Source organism: Parasteatoda tepidariorum, chromosome 10, assembly GCF_982258835.1.
Source record: "Parasteatoda tepidariorum strain Cologne lab strain chromosome 10, Ptep-v5.0, whole genome shotgun sequence".
NCBI lineage: Eukaryota > Metazoa > Arthropoda > Arachnida > Araneae > Theridiidae > Parasteatoda > Parasteatoda tepidariorum.
The window spans coordinates 56779428-56803695 of record NC_141764.1 but is presented as its reverse complement, the minus strand read 5'-3'; the positions used below and the strand labels follow the sequence as shown (position 1 = coordinate 56803695).

Below are 24268 nucleotides of genomic sequence, written 5' to 3'. Positions count from 1 at the left end.
TTTTTTTTTTTTTTATCTAAAGCACTGAAGAGGGAAACGGAGCGTTTAACGAAAATGGATCCTTCCAGCTGAAATTAAATATAAAATTTTTAATATATTATATGAAAATAACTTGATCCACTAGAAATGTTAACAACTTGACACCCTTTTTTACCCTTATTGTTATAATCAAGTTTTCAAATCCATGATATTACCTCCTTTTTTTTTTCTCCAAATGAAATCGTGATTTAAAAGGTGCTTTTTATTTAAATGTGTATTTTTTTAATGTAATAAATATTTTATGAATTTTTTCAAACTATTATTTTTAACACGGTCATCACCAACAACTAAAAATGAAACCTAAATCGTGAGACCATGCCTTTATGCATGCCAAGTAATGTATATAAAATCTTCACCTACGCAGACGAGAAAAACAAAAAATAAGCACGAAATTTGAGAAATAACATGTAATCATGATATAATAATTAAAATTAACCAGAGATAAATAAATGTACATGTTGATCCCATATTATGTTAATTGATAAAACTTTTACATTGGTGGATGTAGTTAGATTAAATCTTTTTGATTTGATGGAAGACCTAACGTAGAATGTATTCTACAATATCTTTCTTACTCTCATTTCGGATTAAATGGAAATCCTACAATTTATGGTTCATTGATCAGCCTATATGATGCACAAAAAAATCAAAGTATATTGTTAGTTTTACAGTTTTAAAATATAACATAATTAATGTCTCATTTAGTTAAATTACTATAGTACGATCCTCTAATTCCTAACGATTGGATATGAAGTTCCTGGTTAGAGGAAGCAAAAAAGTGTAAAGTTTTAAAATAAATAATCACGTATTTTAAATAATCTTGTATGTCTTACGAATCAGTGATTTTAATTTATAATATTTATTCATGTTTATCTTTTAATAATAAATTATTGTTAAAATAATTTTACATTTCCAGAGCATAAAACAGCAATTTTTATGAATTCATGAAAATTAATAAAGCATTAAAATCGAGTTTTTTAATGTACAAGCTATTCAAATAATATTATACTAGTAAAAATAAAATACTATTATATCTCTGTAATGAAAATAACATTACATAACAATATAATTCCATTTTTCTTTAAGTCATCAGGTAAAATAGTAATTTTTTTAAAAAAAGGCTTGACAGTTTTATTTAACTTTTTTAAAAATATTATATGAAAGTTATTCTGCAATGTAGCATTTTATTCCAGGCTTAATTAGAATAATAATAAGAAAAATAAGAAGAAAAATCAAAAATAGAGAAAAAAATTGATTAACAATATAGATTCAAAAGTACTCTCCACATTGCTTTCAGTTATTTGAGTTTTTGTTTTACAAGTGGATTAAACGATACTAAGTTTCAACTTTTCACTCCTTTTCCGTGGGAGCAAGTTCTACACAAGTATTGCTACCCCTACACTAGCTACCCCTACATTTATTTACATTGTTGCACGCGTGTGTTTACACACGCCGAATTCAATGGTAAGTTCTTTTATTCCTTACATTAATTATTACTATTTTAGAATGTTAATTCATTATAATGCTTCTCTGTCAAGAAAAGTAAATAATTATTGTAGTTAATTCTGCTTGAAATAAACACAAATATTCTAAGCCTATTATTTGCGAAGTTTAACAAACTATGACAAAACGTAACGATTTTGGAAAATAGCAAGAGAATTTGTTGAATCTCATTTACTGTGCATAAAATGTAAAGAGACGAAATACAGACCCGTTATATACGATTGTTATGCAGTTAAGATATTTTTAATAAAATCATGAATTTTTGGAAAGTTTTCTGATGGCACCTAAGCTTAATCAAGGAATATTAATCTGAAATACTGAGTTAAACTAGTTGCGATCTTATGTAAAAAAAAATTCTATTTTAAAGCTTTAATTATCAAAATTATTAAAATAATGCTGCATTATTTTATTCACCTGACAAATTTTGTTGCTATAATAAATAACAATTAACAAAAAGTAACAATTATAAGCATTATTCTGAAGATAATACTTAAATGTTATTAATCATGGTTGACTTTACACACCAAAATATGAGTAGAGGGGATATTTTCATTCTGTGATTTGCTGCCCCTACTATTGTGGATTTCAAACTTGCATGCATTTATAAAAGAAAACTTGTAGAGGTTTGCCAGGGGGTAATGGCTACAAGATATACCCTTTTGAGTTTCTTCCCATGTTTTGTTTTCAGTGTGATGATAGCCACTGGAAGTTACCAAGACCTGTTGATTTTTCTGCCACAGGTGATGATAAGCAAATTTTCCGGAGTAGAAAAGAATTTTAGCTAGATTTATAATGTAAATTTTTCCGTTTCACTAAATTTAGGGGATATTTCCGTATATTAATCTGTCACACTAACTACAATAGCCAAGCTACCAAATAGATATAAACTTGAAATTTTAAAGAAAAAAATAAATTAATGTTTGCCAAATGGTTACGAGTTATATCTTTCGAGTTGGTCCCTTTCTGTGATTTTTTTACTTTCTTTCAATTTCTCCGATACCAGAAGTTGACAAGACGTGCTGATTATTCTGCCATTGTTCATTTTATAGAGATCTCCCCTGATTTTATGAATCAAATAAAAGGGGATGTTTCCCTATTTGAACTAGATTGTGCCAACTAAAAATGTTGAAACAAAAAAAAATATATATATTTTGTACTTTGCAAAAATTTAAAAAGTATGTAGAAGTTTTCCTGAGGGTTGCTTCAACTTATATTCTCTGAGTTACTCCCATTCTGAGATATTTTCTTAATTTTTCGTGGACCGCTGGAAGTTTATAAATATTTATCCATAAGTAACAACATAGAAATACTCATTAAACTTTTAATTCCCTATTAGGGTTACTTCTGTATTGTGAGCAGTTATGCCAACTGCTATCGTCCAGGCACCAAATAGATTTCTAACTGCTAACTTTTTAAAAGAATATGTAAAGGTGTGCGAAAGGTAGCTACGAGTTATACTTCAAGTTGATCTCCGTTCGTTAATTTTTTTTAGTTCCTCCTGGTTGCTGTGTGGAAGTTTCTTAGAACATATAGTGATTATTTAAAATTAAATTATACGGGCATTTTTCTTACTGTTTTGCCTACTCAGTACGAGATGGCATTTTTATTAGCAAATGAGACGAGACAAGTTTTATGTGTGAAACAGTCTTATCATATTGTTATTAATTTGAGCTGTCTTATCTACTTACCTACTATTGTCTTATAAAGTATAAAAGCTATTAGTTGTTGCATTTTTAAAAAAAGTTGAGTAGTGGCATTTTCTTTTAACTTTACCTTTTTAAAGAACCAAGGGTTAAACATGCTTGATTGGTGTAAATTTTACAAGAGTCTATAGCAGATGGTTCTTCAACCAAAATGTTGTGGAAGTATCATCTTAACAAGCTATTGCAAGAGAAAATCACACATGGACAAAATAGTTTTTTGACTATTTATTTTGCAACATGATATCTTTAAAAAGAAAACACCCAGTTGAACATTTACTGGAAATTTTTCTTCTTATTTTTGAAACAGTTTTTGACATTTATCAGCTAAAACGATATGGAAAATAATTGCAGTAATTTTCAATATTAAATTATCTTTAGAATTATTCTTATTCAAGCTTTTATTTAAATTTACATTGCTGTTTAAAACTTTTTTAATTCTTTTATAGTCACTGTATTCTAAAAATATGCCTAGGCAGGGGTCTGTCAAGGCCAAATTTACTACCGTTTAGCAGTACCTTCACAAATTCAACTTTAGAAAAAACAGTAGTTTCACAAAATACTTTTTCTTATAATTTTATTTTTGTATTCCTTAAGAAACGATAAATCCATATTTTTGTGTTGATTTTTTAATATAGTTTTTAATTTTCACAAATTATGTCTAAATTTTCATAAAATAGGTACCTATCAGAAAAACCTAGACAGACCCTTGCTAGGTGAAAAAGTTCAATTGAAATTTTTATTGCTAAATTTTTCTTTTAAACAATTTTTGTCTTGGTTTTTACCTAGCTTTTTACATTTCTAAAAAACTTAGTTTTTATTAACTGTATGACACAGTAATTAAGAATGTTTCTATTAACTTTATTCTTATCTGGAAAATATGATAATTGGAAAGACTGAGATGTAAAGCTTTAAAATTTTATTTTGAGAATTAAAATAGATTTTTCTGTTTTACATTTGTATATAATCTTTTGTTTTTGTTAGCATTTTTAAGATAACACAGCATTTTAATAACATATTTCTAATAGATTATATTTTAGTTAATGTTGCTTTATGGATACTGCTTTACAGAAAATATTATTCTTAGCATGGAAGTTTTGTTGTAACAATTATGATAATTTTTTTTTCTCTTTCTATTTTACTTCATAACTTTATTAAGTATTTCTGGTTTAGTTTTTTGTTTTCCCTTTAGCCCATTCCACTAATATAGATAAGCATGGAGTAATTTCCAATTATAAATAAACTTATTTATTAGTAAAAAATATTTATTAATGAATTCTTTTTAAAAAAAAGTATTGCTATAAAAATATATTCTGCATTTCACCATTTTTTTTAGCTAACATTCTGCCAAACCATTACTCCTTACTTCTCTAGTTCTGAATAATAAATATGCCCGTATAAACAAAACAAAATATGTTTGAATTATTTCTATGTTTTTAAACGTATTAACTGAATGAATTTTCTTTTTCATAATCTATTGATGTACTTCTGAGGAAGATCTTTGAAAAGGATCTAGCTTTGAGAATGAACCTCCATCAAGTCTCATTTGAAGGTACCTGAATTAAGTATGTCTAAAGAAATAACTGTATTTGAATTGTTTCCTTTTTTCTTGTGCTTAAAAATGGGTAAAAAAATTCGTGAAATTATAAACATGATCAAATCAATTGTTAAAAATTATTTCAGATTACTTTTGCTGATATTAAAAATAGTAATTAAACATTGTTTACATAGGCTGCCCATGCTTCAATACCAATCGTGCATCTGAGTATCTATTTTTTAAGGCTATCTATTTTTTTTTTTAAATTCTATCGAATTTTTAGAAGTTATAGATGTTGATTTCACCTTAAATTTTAAATCAGATATTTTTTATATGATATTATTTATTACAACCTAATTTCAAAGTGTAACACGCTTTTGAGGAGTCCAATCTACGTAATTGCATCATATATTTATTTTTTTTTGGGGGGGGGGCAATTGCTACTACGGATTTCATGATATTTAATATTTTTTTATTGTGATGATTATTTACAAAATGCGAAGAAGCTAATAAAGTGTGTGTCTTCCCACCAACAAAATGTGAGAATATCACCCATAATATTAAAAAAAAATTATTTTGTGTTAAATTAAGAAAATCATTATTATTATTTTTTGTTAACACAGCGTATTTGCCATTTTAAATTAGCAACATATATGTTTGTTTGTATTAAAAGTATTTTGCAATTAGATCTTAGTGCTGGAGAGTTTTGTCGCAGATAGCTCAAAAACATTCTGCCACAAGATTTCAAATTATCCTTGTTTTAATTAAAATAAGCCAATTGTCCTATATGTTTATATATATATATATTTTTTGTGTACATCTGCAGTTTTCTACAATTCCGCATATTAGAAATTGAACTTTCAATATTGTTAACTTTAATCAATGATTTTATATCTATGACTGACTATACATATGATATTTTCTATTTATATGATATATTTGTCTATGATATTATCACTTTATTTTTATAAAGTTTTTTTTTCAATAACTTCTGCACTATATTATTATGCTTACATTAAATGAAAAATTTTTTGATTTCATACTGTTTGAAAACATCTTTTATTTAAATATCTTATTTTTCCAAGTGAATGTTTTTATGTTTATTATTTGGTGAAGTAATAATGATTAAAATGCTTTAAAACCCGATTCATTGTGTATATCAAGGTTGCAAAAAATGCTTACTTTTCTCTAAAAGAGTTAGACTGACTAGTTTTATTAATTTATTATATTTTCTTGCATTTTACTGTATACATTTAACATACTTATGTTCCAACTTTTTATTTTAACAAAAACTATTAAGTAAAATTTACGTTAAATGTCTAATATTGCAGAAAACTTGTAAGTTAAGTAGTTCATGCAATGGAAATTATCACTGCTACAAACTATATGAATTACAGTTTGACAAAAAAATATATATTTGTTTTCACATCTTTAAATAAGTTTAAAAAATTTTTGATATATGTGCTCTATACTTGTTCAAAAAAATTTTTATTTTATTTTTTTGAAAGGGTGTGGAAAGTTGGTAATTTTTGTTTGCTCATATATATATATATATATATATATATATGCAGCATTAAAAAAGATAATTTCTAATTAGTTCCTAGCATAAAATTATTATTTTTTGAAACAATTTTAAGTTTAAGGCTGTTCCTCTGAATTGTTTTTATAGTCCAAAATTGCTATACTGCATTACTCCAAACATTCTGTCATGTTGCTACAATTAACTAACACCATTGTGTTCCTTTCATTTAATCACATTTTTCGAAGAAATATTTATTAAAATATTTCTCCAAAAACTGTGTTTTGTGTGTGAAGTTTTTTTTTTTGAAATTTTTTTTATCCCGTCCTTTTTAAGTGGTTTAAACAAATAAAGTTTTTACTGCCCCCAAGCAACCTGATTGTAACACACTAGGGTCAAGGAACACAGAACCTATTTTTCCCACCCTTCCTATTTTTCCCACCATTACTAAGAATTCCATTGTGGAAATGAATTGCTATATCACCAAACAGCTTTCTAATGTATTTTGGAGTAAATTGTTACGTTTTAGCAGCGATTTTCCAGAAATTAAAGAATTTTCAAAATAACCATTTTTTGTTTAAAAAAGCTTTAACAGAGGCAATTGTAAAATGTAATTCTTCCCTTGAACTAAATAATATATAGTTTAACAGATTACTGAATTTGTTAAAATTACTCCTTTTGTATATTAAAGATACTGTTAGTGTTAAAAGGCATAGTATTTTTACTGTTTTAATAAATGAGAAATTAAAAATTACGTAACTGAAACTAATCGAATTGTGTTTCTGAACTACAAAGTTCTTGCAAAATATTCTGAAGAGGAATGAAAATTGCAGCCAAGGAGCAATAAAAAAATGAAAAGAATGAGAGAGGAAAATAAAATTCTGATGATAAGTAAATAAACAGAAAGTATAGGGCAACTTTTAGGAGTACTTTACCTGACAATGGGCGCATGTCGTGGCAAGTACTGCGGTTATGAGAAAAAGTAATTTCAAATAGGAGTGTTTTGTGAATAGTTTTGTCTTGATTTTAGTTCAGCGTGGGTAAACCAATTGACACCTTTATTCCTTCATTTTTCCCCATTAGAAATGTGCTCTTACTTATTACCAAAGCAGCCAACAGCACCAGACTAAAAGTCTGGAGGAGTTCTCCTCAAAGCCACACGAAAAATAATTTTATGTTTTGTTTATAACTTACTGCTGGCTTCAATGTAAGATTTAGTTAGGATAAAAAAAAAATTATGAAATATTCTAATTCAGATTTGTGCTGTATATGTATGTAATTTTGTCGTGTAATATGTGACTAAAATTTGTAAAATAGATTTTCTTATATCTAAGTATTTGGATGTACTCAATCGATATATACTTAGTAGAAATTCCATGAAAATAATAAACAGTTTTAATATTTTTTTAAAAATTTTTATTTAACTGTATTTTATCTAGTCAGTATTGCTTCGTTTTAGAAATCTACTGTTGGTTGTAACAATTTAATATTATGGTCCGGTATATTTTTTTTCATATGCTAAAATATTTATTTGTTTTCCAGGAACATTGCAGTGAAGAGGTGATAGTAACAGCAGGATGGAAGAAGTTATGAATGTTTCAGATCTGTGGCGATGTGTTATAATTGTAAATCTATATATTGTAAATATATTGTATGATAGTTGTAAAATAAATAAAACTTAATAAATCTTATTTGATTTAATGTTTTTTTCTGTATTTAAAATTATTTAGTTAACTACTCTTCTGGATTAAAAATTGTAATTTTACGAACATAAGACTTAGAAAAATTTTAATTTTAGTAAGTAAACAAATCAAATGGTAAATTTGGTTAATATTTTTTTTTACTTCGTGTGTGTGTTAAAGTAAATTTTAGTCAAATTTTTCAAGCTAAAAATTAAAATATATGCATTTAAAAAAAATAATGAACCCAAAAGCATTCTAGAAGAGTAGATAGTTTCCAGCAAGCAATTTGGAAACATGGACTTCAGGAGAGCAGTAGATTTCTTAATTATTAATTTAAACTAAAAAAAAAAAAAATTTTCCATAGGGGTTTGGAAAATCATGTAAGTATTGAGTAATTTTTTCTTCTACCAATTCTTTATATTACAAACTTTTAGGAATGAAAAATGTAAAAAATTCCTGAGGGACATGAAACTTCATAAATAAACTAGTATGCTGCTGTGAAGAGGTAGAAAGATTTGCATTCCATATTCGTTGAGTTATAATTTGAATTGTAAAAATTTACAGAAAGTGTGAGATTAAAAACAAAAGCTTTTTCTAGGATTCTAAAAAAAAAGCATGAATATCGGCTATTTTCCGTTATTTTAGTTTTAGTTCGAAAGGAATTAAAAGTTTTTTTTAAATAAAAAGTAAATGCTATATTTTTTAGTGTAATTAGTGCAGCGTAAACATTAAAATACGGAATGGTTTCGTTCCTTCTTAGTTAAAAAAAAAAAAAAAAAAAACTTAAAATATGCTATTGTTAACAATTCGGTTAGAATTACGATAAATTGAAATTAATTTAGTTAAATTTACGCGAAAAATTTATTAATTCACCTAGCTCAAAATAAGCGTTAAAAATATTGATATATAAGCGTTAATAATACGTAAATAAAGCTCAACATAAGCGTTAATAATACGTAAATAGTATGGATAAAATACGTTTGTATTTTGGTTAAAATAACGTAAAATGTACGTTATTTTAATAAAAATAAGCGTTAAAAACACGTAAATATTCATGGTGAAAATAACAAATTTATAGAACCAAAAATATACGTAAATAGTTTGGTGAAAAAACTTAAAAAATACGTTAAAAATTGGTTACGAAATTCACCTTGGTCAAAATAACGGCAAAAATCCGTCATTTTTACGTTAAAAACAGCCCAAATATAAACGCTTTTTTACCTAATTCGAGACTACCACTCGAAACGGAAATAAAACATTTTAAATAAACGTTTTTTTGCTCTAAACCTTGTGGCATTTTAACGTTATTTTCACGTAATTAATACTTATCTCTGCTGCATGGGATGTTATTTTTTTAATGCCCTAATATTTATTGCATACAACTTTCTGCGTAAAATATCAAGTATAGGTAAATTTGGGATAAAATGCAAAGTTACACTTCAATTTTTTTTCCCAAATTCAGTAGCTCTTTTAAAAATCCAGCTTATGATTCCTCATCATCAAACATACTGATTTCGCAAAAAATGAAAATAAATAAAGTTAATCCATGGCAAAACATTTCCTCTCCCAGAAAAATAATTTTTATAATTTTTCTTATGAGGTGGAGAAAGATTACAAAGAGTTGGGAAGATGACAGATAGATTGAAATGCAAATCAAGATAGAAAGGTTTATTTTGAAAAGGCAGGGGAACAATTTCAGTTAAGAACTTAGTGAAGAGGTTCAAAATATTTTTATAATTATTTAGCAAAATTTAGTAAGAAATATTTACAATCTACTTTCAGTATTCATATTTTTAACTCACTTTCCCACACATACTTAATACTACAACGCATTGTGATAGAGAAATTTCTTTGCAGAAACATTTTTATTTGAATATAAAAGAAATTGTTTTTGAACTCTTTTTCTTCGACAAAAACTTTTGCTTCAATAGCAATACTATATGGAAAAAATTGAATTACTTAAAGTTGTGCTTCATTACTTTTTATCTAATAGCATATATACTATTTTATTGAGTTGTAACAAAATAAAATAACTTTTTTCATGCTTTCTTTCCAGAGTTTTATTTCTCGTCGCCTGGAGAAGGTTTTAGAAACCTGAGTCGGCTTAGGATTACGAACGTCAAACTTTTCTGTGGAAAAATAATCCTCTTTGTGTTTTCTTTCTAAAAATATAGCGTCTTAAGAGAGAAGTATCAAAGTAGTAAAATGATTTTCGATTTTACTTTTATTTAATTTTCCTTTTTATACTTTCAAAATTACCCCAAAAAATTATTGAAACTAGTTTTCAATCGAAGCTTATTTTTTACAGTGCTTGATTTTAAGCTTTCGATTGCTTTCGATTTTAAGATGTGAATAACATCTTAAAATCGAAAAGAAAACAAGATATCGAATAACAAATGCCAATTTCAACTTAAATTTAAAAAAAAAACTAAATGCGAGAATTTTTTTTATATTTAGTGACATTCACAAATATGTTTTTATTTAAAAAAAACTATTTTTTTCTAATTTTTGCATTTCTTTATTTTGATATAACCATAAAAATTTAATAATTTTTAAAAAAAAATATTATTTTGATCATACTATAGGATAATAATCTAAGTATATATTATCATTTACCTATTAATCACAATAACTTCACTCTGCAAAAATATGTAATTATAGCGTTCATGTACCATACATTTTTATGAACAAAACTCGCTTTTCAAGCTAAACAGTGGTTCCATAAAATTACTGATTAGTATATCACAATAGAATCCGAGGGAGAGAAAAAAAATACAGAATAAAAGCTGCAGAAAAAATAGTGAAATGCAGATATCTTTAAGACAAGAGGAAATATTTCAAACATCTTGTCATACTTTTGAAAAACTGCTGTTTTTATAAATTTGAATGCAATTTTCAAAAAACTGAGATCAAACTGATCCTGTAAAACACCTTTAGCTATTTAAAAGGTTTTATACTATTACCTCACTTGCTTCATATCTTTTAGAGGATAATGAAAGACGAAATTCAACATCAATAAGGGAGCAAATTTTTCAGAAATTCAAGTGCACAGTGCTGACAGAGTTTTTATATATTCTAAATATACTAACTGTATTTGTATCAGTATATTCGGCAAACATTAAAAACTGTGGGACAATATCTCTCCGAATTTCATGTTGATCAACCAAAAATTTGCATCGTAAATCGTAAAGCAAAACATTTTTCAATTTCTTTCAAATACAAAGTGTGCGTGAATGCTCTAAACACTGAAAATGCCAAACCTTATACTAATATCGCTCACTTTTACACCATATTATAAATATTTTCGCTTCCAAAAATTCCTAATTTGACTCATTTTATTTTCGTCCGTAATTGTTAAACAAGTTGGTGAGTGTTCACATCTGTTTTCAATAATTATTTTCATATAATTTTATAATGTATAATTTTTAGTTGCTGGCAGGCTACTTTACACCAAACACTGGAAAAAAAATATTCTAAGTGTCTCAAGTACCGGGATTTCGGCATAGTGAAACACTAACGCGGCACCAATTTGGTTAAAAGTAGTGCCGCTGTTTTCGGTATTCAGATATATGAAAAAGTATTACAGTGTGCCTATTAAAACTGCACCGATTACCACAATATCATTAGTGCCTATTACCAAGATAAATTAAGTATCATTGGTGTCAAAAATAGCATGGCTATTTTTTACGCTTCTCCTAAATAACTTGGTACCATTTCTTCATTAATTTCAGCTTGAGAAGAAATGAATGGTTTGAAGAATAACCACATTAAATAGTTACTATTTACATTTGTTTACAATTTATACATGACTCGTTTAGGTTGAATGCGGCATCAAATATTTAAGATGCAAATACGCAAAGATAAAATAAAAGAACAACATCAAAAAGCAAATTTAAAATGTAAGAATCAACGTTATAATAATGAAAATAGTTTAGAAATGCTGAATATGCGTTTGACGATATGCCTCTTCAAGTTCATCGCTTCCTTCTGTTTCAAAATTACCTATTTTCAAAATTAATTTGCATGATTGATTCCATTGATTAATTTGCATCATTTCATTATTGATGCCAATAATGAAATTAGATTTTTTTTACGATTTCCTTAAAAGAATAAGCACATTCTAAATCATTGAGTTTTCTTTTCGGTACATAGATTATTTTTTTTTATTTCAGTTTGTATTTCTTATCTAAATTAAATAAACAGCGTTCGCGTCTATAGTAGTATGGTGATTTTCATGTTTCTCTCAAAAGGTTTATAGCTATTTCTTTAATAATTCTGTTTTTTAACATATAACCTTTTTTCATCATTGGCCTTAAATTATTTAATTTTGTCTAAACACTTTTTAAAACCTAACCTTAAATAATTTTATACAGTCTTCATATACGAAATAGTATTTCTATTCGATAATACTTTAGCATTTAGAGCAACACTTATTTTGTTTTCAATTTGTACCCACAACTGAAACTAAGTAATAATTAATTTAGCCCTAGTAAAAATATGGTGAGTTTATGCTATCCACATATACGAATATGTGCCATTTTTGGACTCTACAAATTTAGCATTCGCAAAACTTACACCGAAGAGCCATTACATTATGACCACCCTCCATCTATAACAATGGTTTCGCCCAGATTTTCATGGTTTCTCACCCAGGAACAATGTTTTCATGGGGCATATTAGGACCCATAATCCTCATAGGACAATCCCTGACGTGTGCACGCTACTTGAACATAGTTGCAGACCAGGTTCACCCATTCATGGCAACAGTTTTTCCTGCGGTGGATGGTGTTTACCAGCAGGATAATGCACCATGTCATAAGGGTCGAATCGTCATGTATTAGTCCGAGGAACATTCCAGTGACTTTTAGTCATGCCTTGGCCCCCAAATTCACCTGACCTTAAACCAATAGAGCATTTGTGGTCCTACTTGGAAAACCAATTCGTGTTGTCACGCTACCCCCTCGCAATGTGAGGGAATTGCAGGACCAGTTGGTGAGCGTTTGGTACCAGATACCTCAGACTACCTATCAGCACCTTGTGGAATCAATGCCACTGCGGGTGCTAGCAGTTTCGAGGGCTAAAGGTGTTCCTACATGTTATTAGCAGGATGGTCATAATGTAATGGCTCTTCGGTGTATATGCTATTCCAATTTGTTTCTAATGCAAAAATTATTTGATAGTTTTTCTTGAAAAATATTAGCTACTACGCTAGCATTTTTATAAACCTTTTTGGTCAAGTAATATCATTATATATTTAGTAGGTCGTAAAAAATCGCCAAACTAATATTGATCCTAGTGATGCTTAACTAAATTTGGTCTTAAATAGTACTGGTATTGCCATTGTAAGCGCTGTGACATTTAGAACCAATTATACCACAATAGGTACTTATTATCAAAGCATAAGTATAAATATTAGAAAGTGTTTTTATATTCATTTTTAAAATAGACATTCAGTGACGTCATTACCATACTTCGCGAAATTTTTACCATAGATTTTACTTGTGATCGCCTATCGAAGGAGATCAAAGAAAAATAATTCATAACAACTTGTGATAAAACTAATTTTTGATTGACTAGAGCAAACGAGCTATCAATTCGCTTAGGTTATAATATATTTATCAAATCCTAAGGAGAACTCTATTTTTGAGATGTAGTGCGCAAACCGGCTCTAACATTGAGTTTTAAAGTAAACATTTAGATCCTTCATATCATCGAACATATGTGCACCAAACTTGGTGAGGCTTCGCTTAGAATTACGAAATTGTTATATACACATATATATAAATACTCTGCTTTAAATATATCGATAATATCATGCCGTTTTTTAGTCAAATAGAATGTACGAATGTTCATCATCTCATTGAATTTAACGAACAGTGAAGACTTTATCGGAAACGAATAATAATTTCTAAGAAATAACCATATTTCTTGCAGTAATTTGAATATTTAAAGGATCGTAAAAACTCTTGTTTAGAGACATAAGAAAACAGTAGCATTTTATGAGAATCATTTTATTAATGCATAACTGCTTACTGCTGATCCCTTCGGCGTTCTTTCAATCATGGCACAAAATTAGGTCGCACTCGAGCACTTACCTCTTTGCGTTAGAAGTATTTCGTCCTCAGAGATAATATTAACAGAATTATAAAACCGTATGAAATTGCTAAAAAGACAAAGTAGTGGAATAGACTTTTATTGAATAATGACTTGAAAATAATATTTGCTATTATTTTCATAAAAATGCTTTACTTAAATAAACTAAATATACAATACGAGTCACATTGTCCTAATAATAGAACACTGATGTTTAAATAAACATTCATATGATTTTAGAAAATTATTATGATATGGTTCAATTTAAAAGAAACAGCTATAAATACGAAGAACGAACTTATATTTTCTGCTTTAAAATGCAAACCTTAATTGATAGTAATACATTACCATTAAAATCAAACAACTAAAAATATTTTTAAGAATTGCATTTATTTTCTAAGATTTAAGAAGAATTTAATGCATAAATATATTCTTTAACTGGAAATGAAACATGAAACCAATAATAAAAAGAAATTTATATGATCAAGAAAAAATAGTTTTTCTTAAGAAAATTCAATATTTTAGGAAACACAGAACACTAGGCAATACGGAAAATGCCTAGAGCAGATTGAACAAAATAAAGGCATACAACAAAACAACAGATTTCTTATAAAACAAGTATCAAAAGACCTTAGATTCAAGAAATGGTATGTGTCGTTATTTTTCAAACAAAAGTAAATTCCGAAATAAAAATCTGCTTCTGTTTTGAAAAGATTTATTTTAAACTTTAAATAATATTGATTACATTTATATACTTAAAAACTGATTTTAAATTAAATAAAGTATTCATTTTCATATTTCAAAAAATAACTATCAAACTACCATAGCTTTAGAACTTGGCAATGCAGATTTATTCGGTTATTTGTTCTGAAGTCCCTACAGAGTCGAACAAAGTTTTCTTTTCTTTTTTTTATGATAGATTTTTTTCTATATCTCCAATACCACCTCCAAAAAATGCATTTAATTTTTTTTAATGAAAAAGCGAATAAAATATTGATAATTTAAAAGAAACTCACATTGGGAACTAAATATTTTTTGGAAGGCCAGGTAAAGTCATTATTTAATTGCTTATTAGTTTATGATTTATTAATCAATAACGATAATAAAATGATTTATTATATTTACTTCAAAAGATTGATTTATTAACTTCAAAAGTATCCAAATTTTTTGTTATTTTTGGCTTCTAGTAAAATTCCTTTAAAACTTACAGAATGAAAGAAAAAATTTGAATATATTGTCTTATAGTGAAATATATAATCTAATAAACATTAATCGTGGCAAATCTTAACTTTACAAATTAATGTATCTAAAGTAGTAAGTTTACAGCATTTTTATATTCATTTCAACAAATTACACTTTTTCTAGCTAAATTTAGCAACTTTTTAAGATTAAAATCTCCTGTTGAATATATTGAAAAACAACAAAACTCATCTGCTAAATATTAGTCAGATGAAAATCAATCTTCACATTAATTAAGATTCACTGAAAGTTGAACTTTCTTTAGGTTTTCTCTGGTAGATAAAAATTAAAATTATAATTAGTTAACAGTGACCTTCATTGGCTTTACACTGAAAATTGCCAGTCATATCGCATAAATATACGACCATAATAAAGCAATACAAATTAAAGACGAACTATTAAACACATTTAATTCCCTGAGGTTTGTTACCACGGGCCGGAACCCAGGAACTACATTGGAAAATTTTGGTGATCTGCCAACAGCTATTTAATAGAATAAATCACCGTTAACCAGTCCGAAACCAAATTAATTTATCTTAATCATAATTTTTGAATTCAATTAAATACATAGACCCACAATCTCAAGATGTAACCGCGTATGTTTCACTTCTAGGAAGGTAGGGTAGCACATCATAAGAAATTAGAATTGCGGAGGTACGTTTTCTTATAAATGTCATTTTACACTTAAGTGCTATTCAGTGCAAGCTGCAATTCACATAAATAATTTGAACAGTTTTTTATTTTTTTATTTTGAATGAGATCTTTGATAATTAGAAGCAAAATCAATACTTATTTTCAAATTTTATAAGAATAAATTACAAATATCTAAAAAAAATATTTAGATGGTCAGTCAAATAATTCCTTCACCTCCTTAAAATGTAAATTATGAGTGTTGTATTTTAGATAAAATAATGCTTAATTTGGTGCTCTTGCACTGAAAAATTCAATGGCTAGTATAAATATAGCAGTTGTAGGTCATTCAGTTATCGATTTTTTTAATTTAGTATGATTTAGATTGATTATTTTCTTATTAATTTACAAGATGCTGTGGTTGTCATAATTTTAATGTTAACAGTAAAGTATTGTTCTTATTTTATTATGTGTGTTTGGCATGAGATTGATTTATTCATTGAAAAATTAATGTTTCATTTGAGAAAATATAATTACTACGAATAATTAATACGAAAATATAATTAATACGAATGCATACGGATCTATCATAAAGATGAAGAATTGTATCTCAATCAATGATCGTAACGTAAGTGAAATCGTACGGCATTAGAAGAACCTTGATAGTATAGTTAACTGCTCGCCCCATAGCCTCAATAGTTGTTTATTCGTGTATATTAATGCCGGTACATTTATTAATCTAAATTTTTTTATGTTAATTTAAAATAATTTAGGTTCCGTTTTCTGATTCATAGTTTTAAAAATTGCATTCGAATAGACCTAGAAATAGCTTGCTTTTTTTTCTTCAAAATTAATGATTTGGTAGCCAACTCACAAGCTTACAAGTTCCAGTCTTGAGTCACATTTCCAGTCATGGGTTGTTAAGCAATTCTCGACTCTATTGATACATCCCTCCAAGTCTGGACGTGAAATTCAGAAACACGGCCATATAAGAAAAATCTTATAGTTAACAAAATGTGTTCTCAAAACCAAGTGAATAATCAAATTTTGCTTAATGTAGTGAGAGAAAGCAATGATAATAAAAAAGTGGGAATGCATACCCGACCCTCTTAATCTACGAAAAGCGATTCTGCTAAATTGATTTCAAGTAAAAATCTAAAATGTTTCGTGAAGCATGAAAATGGAAGCTCTGATTTTAACAAAAAGCCTCTTTCTCGATAAATTGAATTATTAAAGCAAAACACATAATGCCTTATCCAGATAGAATTGCGTTGTGGTTTATGGCCCATGAAACTCTTAACGATTTTGAAGTATACACACGAGTCAAGATTAATATACTTTGATGGTCAATATAATAGATAAAAATAAATTAAGCTGAACAACTGAGTGAGCTCGTTGGTCAATTGTGATTTTGCACAACTGGATGATAACGTCTTTGTTTTTACTATTGATTATGTAGTTGAATGCTGGTTTCAAAAACCTCATTTCTATATTTATTTTTCCTACTCAAGATGTCAATGTATCTATTTCCCTTAACTCGATAAAATTGTTTGCTTCAATTACAATAGTTATTTATATTTATGTAAAAAAAACTGAATTTCACTGAATTACAGTAAATTTTATGAACTTTTGAGATTTAAAATGCATTTTAATGATTGTTTTAAAGGACCTTTGGAAAAGGAAAGTTTACAAAAAATAAACTGTTAAAAAGTCGTGAAGTACAATTAAGGCTTTAATTTTAAACTTTATTTGCCATGTTGCTGGTAAGTTTTATCAAATGCCTTAAATTTTTAGAAAATATATATTTAAATTGTTTTTAATGAGAATTTAACAATACAGACAAAAACCAATTCGAAAAAGTCATTCAAATCAATTAATGTTTCAATTTTTAAATGAGCCCAAACAATGCAACTGCATAAGGACTTTTAAACTAGACGAATAATGTTTAAATAATCATAATCATATATGCCTTTCATACTAAAATAAGGCATTCTTAATATTCACAATTGGCAAAGTTTTCATAATTTTCATAGATAATGCTAACTAAAAGTGAAGAACACAGGCGGGAACTAACATCAATGAAAAAAAACTGTTATAAAATAGTGAGTATTTTTAACAAGGAAAAAAAATTCATTTTCAAAATTCATTCCTAAACAGTTTCTTTTCTTCACTTGTTTGTGATTGGATTCACACACTGCGAATGACTTATCTATTCTCATACATATCTACTTACATTTCCACAATGCATAAGGTATAATGAATCATCGACGATGTTATTTTCAAACATAAAATGCTTCATTGATACAAGTTGCTATTTTAAAGATTTGTTAGAATCTAATCAATTGATATACTGTAAAAACTGTGAGGCATTGACTCTTCAAATTTGATGCAATACAACACAGAAAATTTTGTGAGGAAAAACCGTTTATCAACAAATCGGGCATTCATATATGGTTTAAAGTTTGTAATTTAAAACTAAACACTCAAAATGAAATCTTTTACACCAAACCTTCACATCATGAGATCAACTTCTATAAACTCCAATTTTGAGTATCAAAAAAATTTTTTGTCATGTTTAAATGTATCAAGAGAAACAAAAATTAGCTGTTAAATATGCACGCTTGTTTTTAATTATGTAATAAGGATGCTTATATTTTAATTTTTAAATCTTTGAGAACTCTATTGAATGATTTTATAATGTATAATCGGCATCCGCTTCTGTTCTGCTAAGCTTAGTTAAAATTCGTCTTAATATTTCTCTCTGCGATACATGCTTGTTTGATTTACAAACTAATTTTATTTTAAGAATCAGGTTATACACATATTGTAAACTGATGATTATCCCATTATATTGTATTTAAATAGCAACTTTACTGACTCGTATGCCTTTTTCTAATTTATATTTTTAGTGTAACTAAATGACAAAAATGGTGACTGCTGCTTTACACCAAGAAGTGTAAAAGAACTTTGATATAGTGAAACAATAGATGCGAGAGTTATGAATAGCATTTCAAATTCCACTTTGGAGCAAACTTCCTTTCAAAAAATAAGGTGTTTATGAGGTTAACAGATGTAAAAATTACACCAGAGGTAGAACATGAGGTTATGTTTTGCATCAAAAATAACCTCAATAATAAACCTCAGTTTGAATTTCATTTACACCTCACGAAATCAACCTTATATGTAATTCAGAAATAATTTTAAGTTAGATCGGGGGAAATTAACCACACCTCAGATATACGTATTTGCTTGCTGGAAAAAATAATCCGTACACCTCAAAAACAACCTTCCTAAACTGGTTCTCTGAACTAGATTTCCATCAATCTAAAAAAAAAAAAAAAAAAAAAACCTCAATTGTTAATAAAGCATCATTATACACCTTGATAATTCGCCTTGGAGGTTGATCTTTTAAGGTTATTTCAGAAATTAACTTCGAATAAATCCACCTTGACACCTCAAAACAATCTCAAATAAACCTCAAAAATACCTTAAAGCTTTAAAAGGGGTAGTTGCCACCATTTCCAGCGTTAAGATACACTGAAATTATTTAGATATTTTCCAAAACAGCTCTTAACAGTTATTTTTTCTCTTATAATAACTTTATTCATTGTACGAGGGAGGAGGGAGTTGGACAAAACGGGATATCATTATTGTTTTATTTACTACGGAAAATCTGTTAAAGAGAGCCACAAATTGCTTTTTTCTTCTTCTTTTTTTGTAGCTACAACATTTATTGAAACATATTTTAAACTAATTTTAATGACTGTGAAATAGAAAAAAAATATTATTTTCCAAATTCTTATATATTCCGTTTTGACATACCTGGGTTGAACAAAACAGGATAGGGTTTGCACTGCTTAATTTGTGTAAAATTAACTGAAAATTATAATTAACTGACAGAAAACAGTGAAGCAAAATTTCTAAAAATTGTATTTATGGGATTTTATTGCTTCTAACATTTTTATATAGACTGTTGTTTTTTAATTAAGTAGGCACACAAAAGTTAAGATGTTACGTATGTTTTTAAAGATTTTATGAGTTTTCAAACATGATGGCTTACTTCCGTAATTTTCGCTGTCGAGATGTGTCTGGGGCCCTTAAGAGGGATTTCTTAGCAGTCATTTCTTCAATTCTCTTGGTTTTTTCTTGCATAGTTTAATCATCCATTCTTTTTCTTCAATTTATAATTCACTTTTGTATGGAGATGATGTTATTTCTACAGTTTTCTTGTTTCTCTTATCAGGCAATTTTTCTGGGCGCGGTCCTTTTACTTGCGGTTCAGGTAGAACACACTTTGGAGAGATGGAAAAGGATAGCATAGATTGATAACAAGAGAGTTCTAATCCTTTCTCCCCTGAGGATGTTTCAGATTGGTCGACTCATACGATGTCCCTCGAAGATGTTGAAGGTTGCTCTTGGTCTTTACTCACATCAGTGTTGTGTCCAACACCTGGAGGTTCTTCCTGCAGGCCTGACGCTGGGTGATTAGTGTTGACAGAGGGCGCAAACAAGTGATATGAGAAGACTTCAGGATTGTAAGGACTTATGCCAGTTTTGCTTAACCATTTAACAGGAGTTTCCACTGCAGCTGCCAGTGAGTAGGCTGCGTTAACCAGTTTTGCAACTTGGTAAATTGTAACGCACATACCTGAATTGTTGAACAGCCACTTTCGAACTTTTTGTTCATAATACGTGCTCAGTGGAGCCATGAAACTGACATCTAGGGGCTGAAGGTGATGAGTTGTATAAGGGGGTGGGGGAAGGTTAGAAATACATTATTTTCTCTTGCCAAATTTACAAGTTCCAAACTTTCGGTGTGATTGTTGTGTCCATTAGGCAGCAACAGCATTGGCTTCTTATGGGTAGGGTTGGAAAATTCTTCGAACTTTTCAAGCCAAACAATGAAGGACTCCTAACTGATCCAGCCGGTCTTGTGATACATTACAAATGATCCTGGGAAAACATTATCCGTGAGTCTAGGATTTTCCTTCACTCGAGGAAATAAATGCATAGGAGGGGCGAATATCCCAGCTGCACTGATGCATGTTTCAACATTAACCAAAACCCCTCGTCCGGCTGAATTTCCACTCACTTGCTTTTTGCCACATTGACTCAACTCTTTTAAAGGCTTGTTTGGCACTGTTAGAATTCCTATATCATCAACATTATAAATATCATTTGGAGTAATCTTATGTTTACTTAATAGAGAATTCAAAAGTTAAAAAAAACTGCTTAACTGCAGTGCGATAAAACCCTTTTTCTCGGGCCCTACTAGTGGGTTCTGGGTTTCGAAAGATAAATTCTTTATGGCCGCCAAGAAATTAATACAAAAATTTTCATCTATTTTTTTCTAGTGTTAAAATTATGCTCAATAATGTTTCTCTCAGCTAACTCAAATGCCAGAATTCGTATATCCGTTGGAGTTATACCAAATAATCACTCTTCTAGAGCCAATACATGCTCAACAGGCGTTTTTTCTTGTTCAGCTTTGAATATTGTCTCATATCTGTCCACCTTTTTCACCGCTGTTAATTCAGGGGCCAATGTATTTGTATTACCCTTTTTCACATTTCCTTCGATATAGTAATAAAAATATGGCAGAAGTAATAATAATATAGTAACTATAATTTCAGTATAGTAGAAGTAATAGGCCAGCAAATAAATAGGTGGATAAAACAGGACATAAAAAAAACTTTATCCCGTTTTATCCAACTCATAAGTGTCACGTTTTGTCAAACTCCAACACTTTTCAAAACAAACACGGCTGCTGCCTAAGCGTGAAAGGAAAATTGGATGGATTACACATGAGAAAATTCGTTAATAAATGCTTAATCAAATGTAATACTCACCAGATTTGTATTCCCATATACGTAGGCTGTACAATGTAAGAAACAGCGCACGCAAATGTAGAAAATGGCAAGTAAACAGAGTAAAAAAGTTCTGCGACCTACAACTTTCTATCAAATAGTAATCTCGAGGCGGGGCTCACAAAGAATGATACAATCACGGTCGAATAGCAAGTTTCTGTCGCTGCCCTCTAGATAGCTGCAATAGTCTGGTCCCTAGTCGACGCATCCCGTTCTTTCAGACTACCCCGTTTTTTTTAACCCAACTCTCCCCTACATAATGAATCTGAAATTCTGTTATAAAATAAATTTTAGGTTACGTTTAAAAATACTGTGTTGTCTTTGCAATTGCATAATTTTAAATTTTGCATAGATTTGCTTCGGCTTTATTTTTCATATTTCATGTATTTCTTAAAGCTTTTTAAATTAAATTTGTTTACAAAAGCAATGTTAACCAATGTTTTTTTTTTCATTTGTTACTGACACAAATGAAGTGTAAATCCTAAATTAAAATTTTCATTTTCTCTTTCTTGATAAATATGTGCCTTTTTTAAGCATAATTTTCAATATCTTAAATCTTATTCAATTTTAAATACTGTCTTCTAACTGTGTTACAAAAATCTAATGTTATCATCACACATAGCCAATGTATTATCTAAAGAATTGATTTACTATCATTGAAAAGATAATATGAATGATGATCCAGTTTTTCTAGTTTCTTTGTTTATTTTCAGAAAATTAATAAAAGTTTTAAAGGTAATGTTTGCCTGTGAAATTAATTTTTTTCTAATTAGAATGTATTTACTAATATTTACTTTTAATTTTTTATATTATTTGAAATTTGAAGTTAAAATTTAGCAGTAAGGTGCATTTTCTTTTTTTGTAAATTTTTGGGTAAAATTGTGCTTAATAAACGTATTCGTATAAAGCAATGCATACAAAATATTATTAGGAAATAACTTTCATCGTGGGCGAAAAACATTTAGCTAGATTTTATAGTAACCTGAAATTAAATAGAAGTTTAAAAAAAAGCATACTGATGAAGTTGCAATACTAGTACAGTCAATATGTTTAATGAAAACACCAATTTTAAATATTATTTTAATAAATGATCACAAAAATTATTTATGGTCTGGTCTCATATAATTCTTAACATAATTATTACAGAAACTTTTGGACTGCTAAATTGTAGTTATAAGCGTGCACAAACATATTTTAGTTGTCAGTATATATAAATAATTCAAGCTTTCAAAGAAATAATTATAGGAGTTAGTAAGCGGTACTTCGTAATTCACTCCTTAGTGATTTACTATTTTAATATTAAATAATATTGCGCTACATTTTTAAAGATATATATTAAATGTTATTTTTTTTCTCATTGACAAACAGGATGACTTAAAGTATAAGCAGATTATCTGTATTTAATGTAAATATTTCCTGGTCTTGTTCATTGAATGAAATATAACGAGTTATAATAAACAGTAGAAAATGATAAATTTCCAAACTCCTTTTTTAATAATTTAATCCACTGTCAGAATTAATCCAATCTGTAGTTATCAGACTTCTAATGAAACTTGACAAGAAACTAACTCTGTTAGCTGCAGAAATCAGCTTATTTAATAAAAGAAAAAAAGTGAAAATTATTTTTTCCCAAAGATTTAAACTTTTTTTTTACATCTCCTTCTTTGAGGGAAATATCAGAAGCAGTAAAATATATATGAAGGGGATCTATTTCAAACAATATGTTATTAAATCTTCATAGGATTTACTAAATTATGTTTTAAATTTCCAAAAATTAACCATTCTGCTTTTAATTAACTAATTAATTTAAATTTTTATTTAAATTATATTAGAAAATATTGAATAATGTTACCAAAACCATACGATAAGAATAAAATGCAAGGTTATAGCTACCGAAATATTGTAAAATGTACTGTGTTTCTGGCTCTATGAGAACACTTAAAATTTAGGAATTTCTTACAGAAAAGCTTCGGTAATGATTTTGTGGTAAAATTGTAAACTTAACAATGAAACATGATATTATAATACGTGTGATAAAACTTGGTAATTTTAAGATGGTGCCTTAGAGCATGACATAAAGAACCATTCATTCGGTTAAATTTAATTTTCAATTTTTTTTACTAATTGGGTATACTATAGCCTACGTCACAGGTCGTGTTATTCCTACTAAATTTAACTAGTAAACAGCATTTTCTGCGAACCTGATTTCTAGCAACAAGTAAACATTAAATGAAGTGTGTTGTTATAAGTCGCTACTCGGCAGGTTGGAATTCTATTAGTCTAGTTCCTTTTGAAATAATTTATTTTGTTATTTTATCTAATTTTATGAATTTAGTAAACATATTTAAAACTCAGCTTATTAATTAAACTAAAAGGTAAATGTTATTCCTAGTAAAATTTTCGAAGTGGAAGTAGTTGTGTTTTTTTCACATTATACCCAATTGTATGGTAATAAGAAA

The 24268-nt window shown here is 28.2% G+C and overlaps 1 long non-coding RNA gene across 1 annotated transcript; it reads left to right on the top strand.

Annotated features, from left to right (window-relative positions):
• Positions 1-1246: 1246 nt before the first annotated feature.
• On the top strand, positions 1247-7989 carry LOC147802946 (uncharacterized). The gene is made up of 2 exons (XR_015429880.1): positions 1247-4807; positions 7841-7989. It is a non-coding gene; the product is annotated as an uncharacterized LOC147802946 (long non-coding RNA).
• Positions 7990-24268: the final 16279 nt, after the last annotated feature.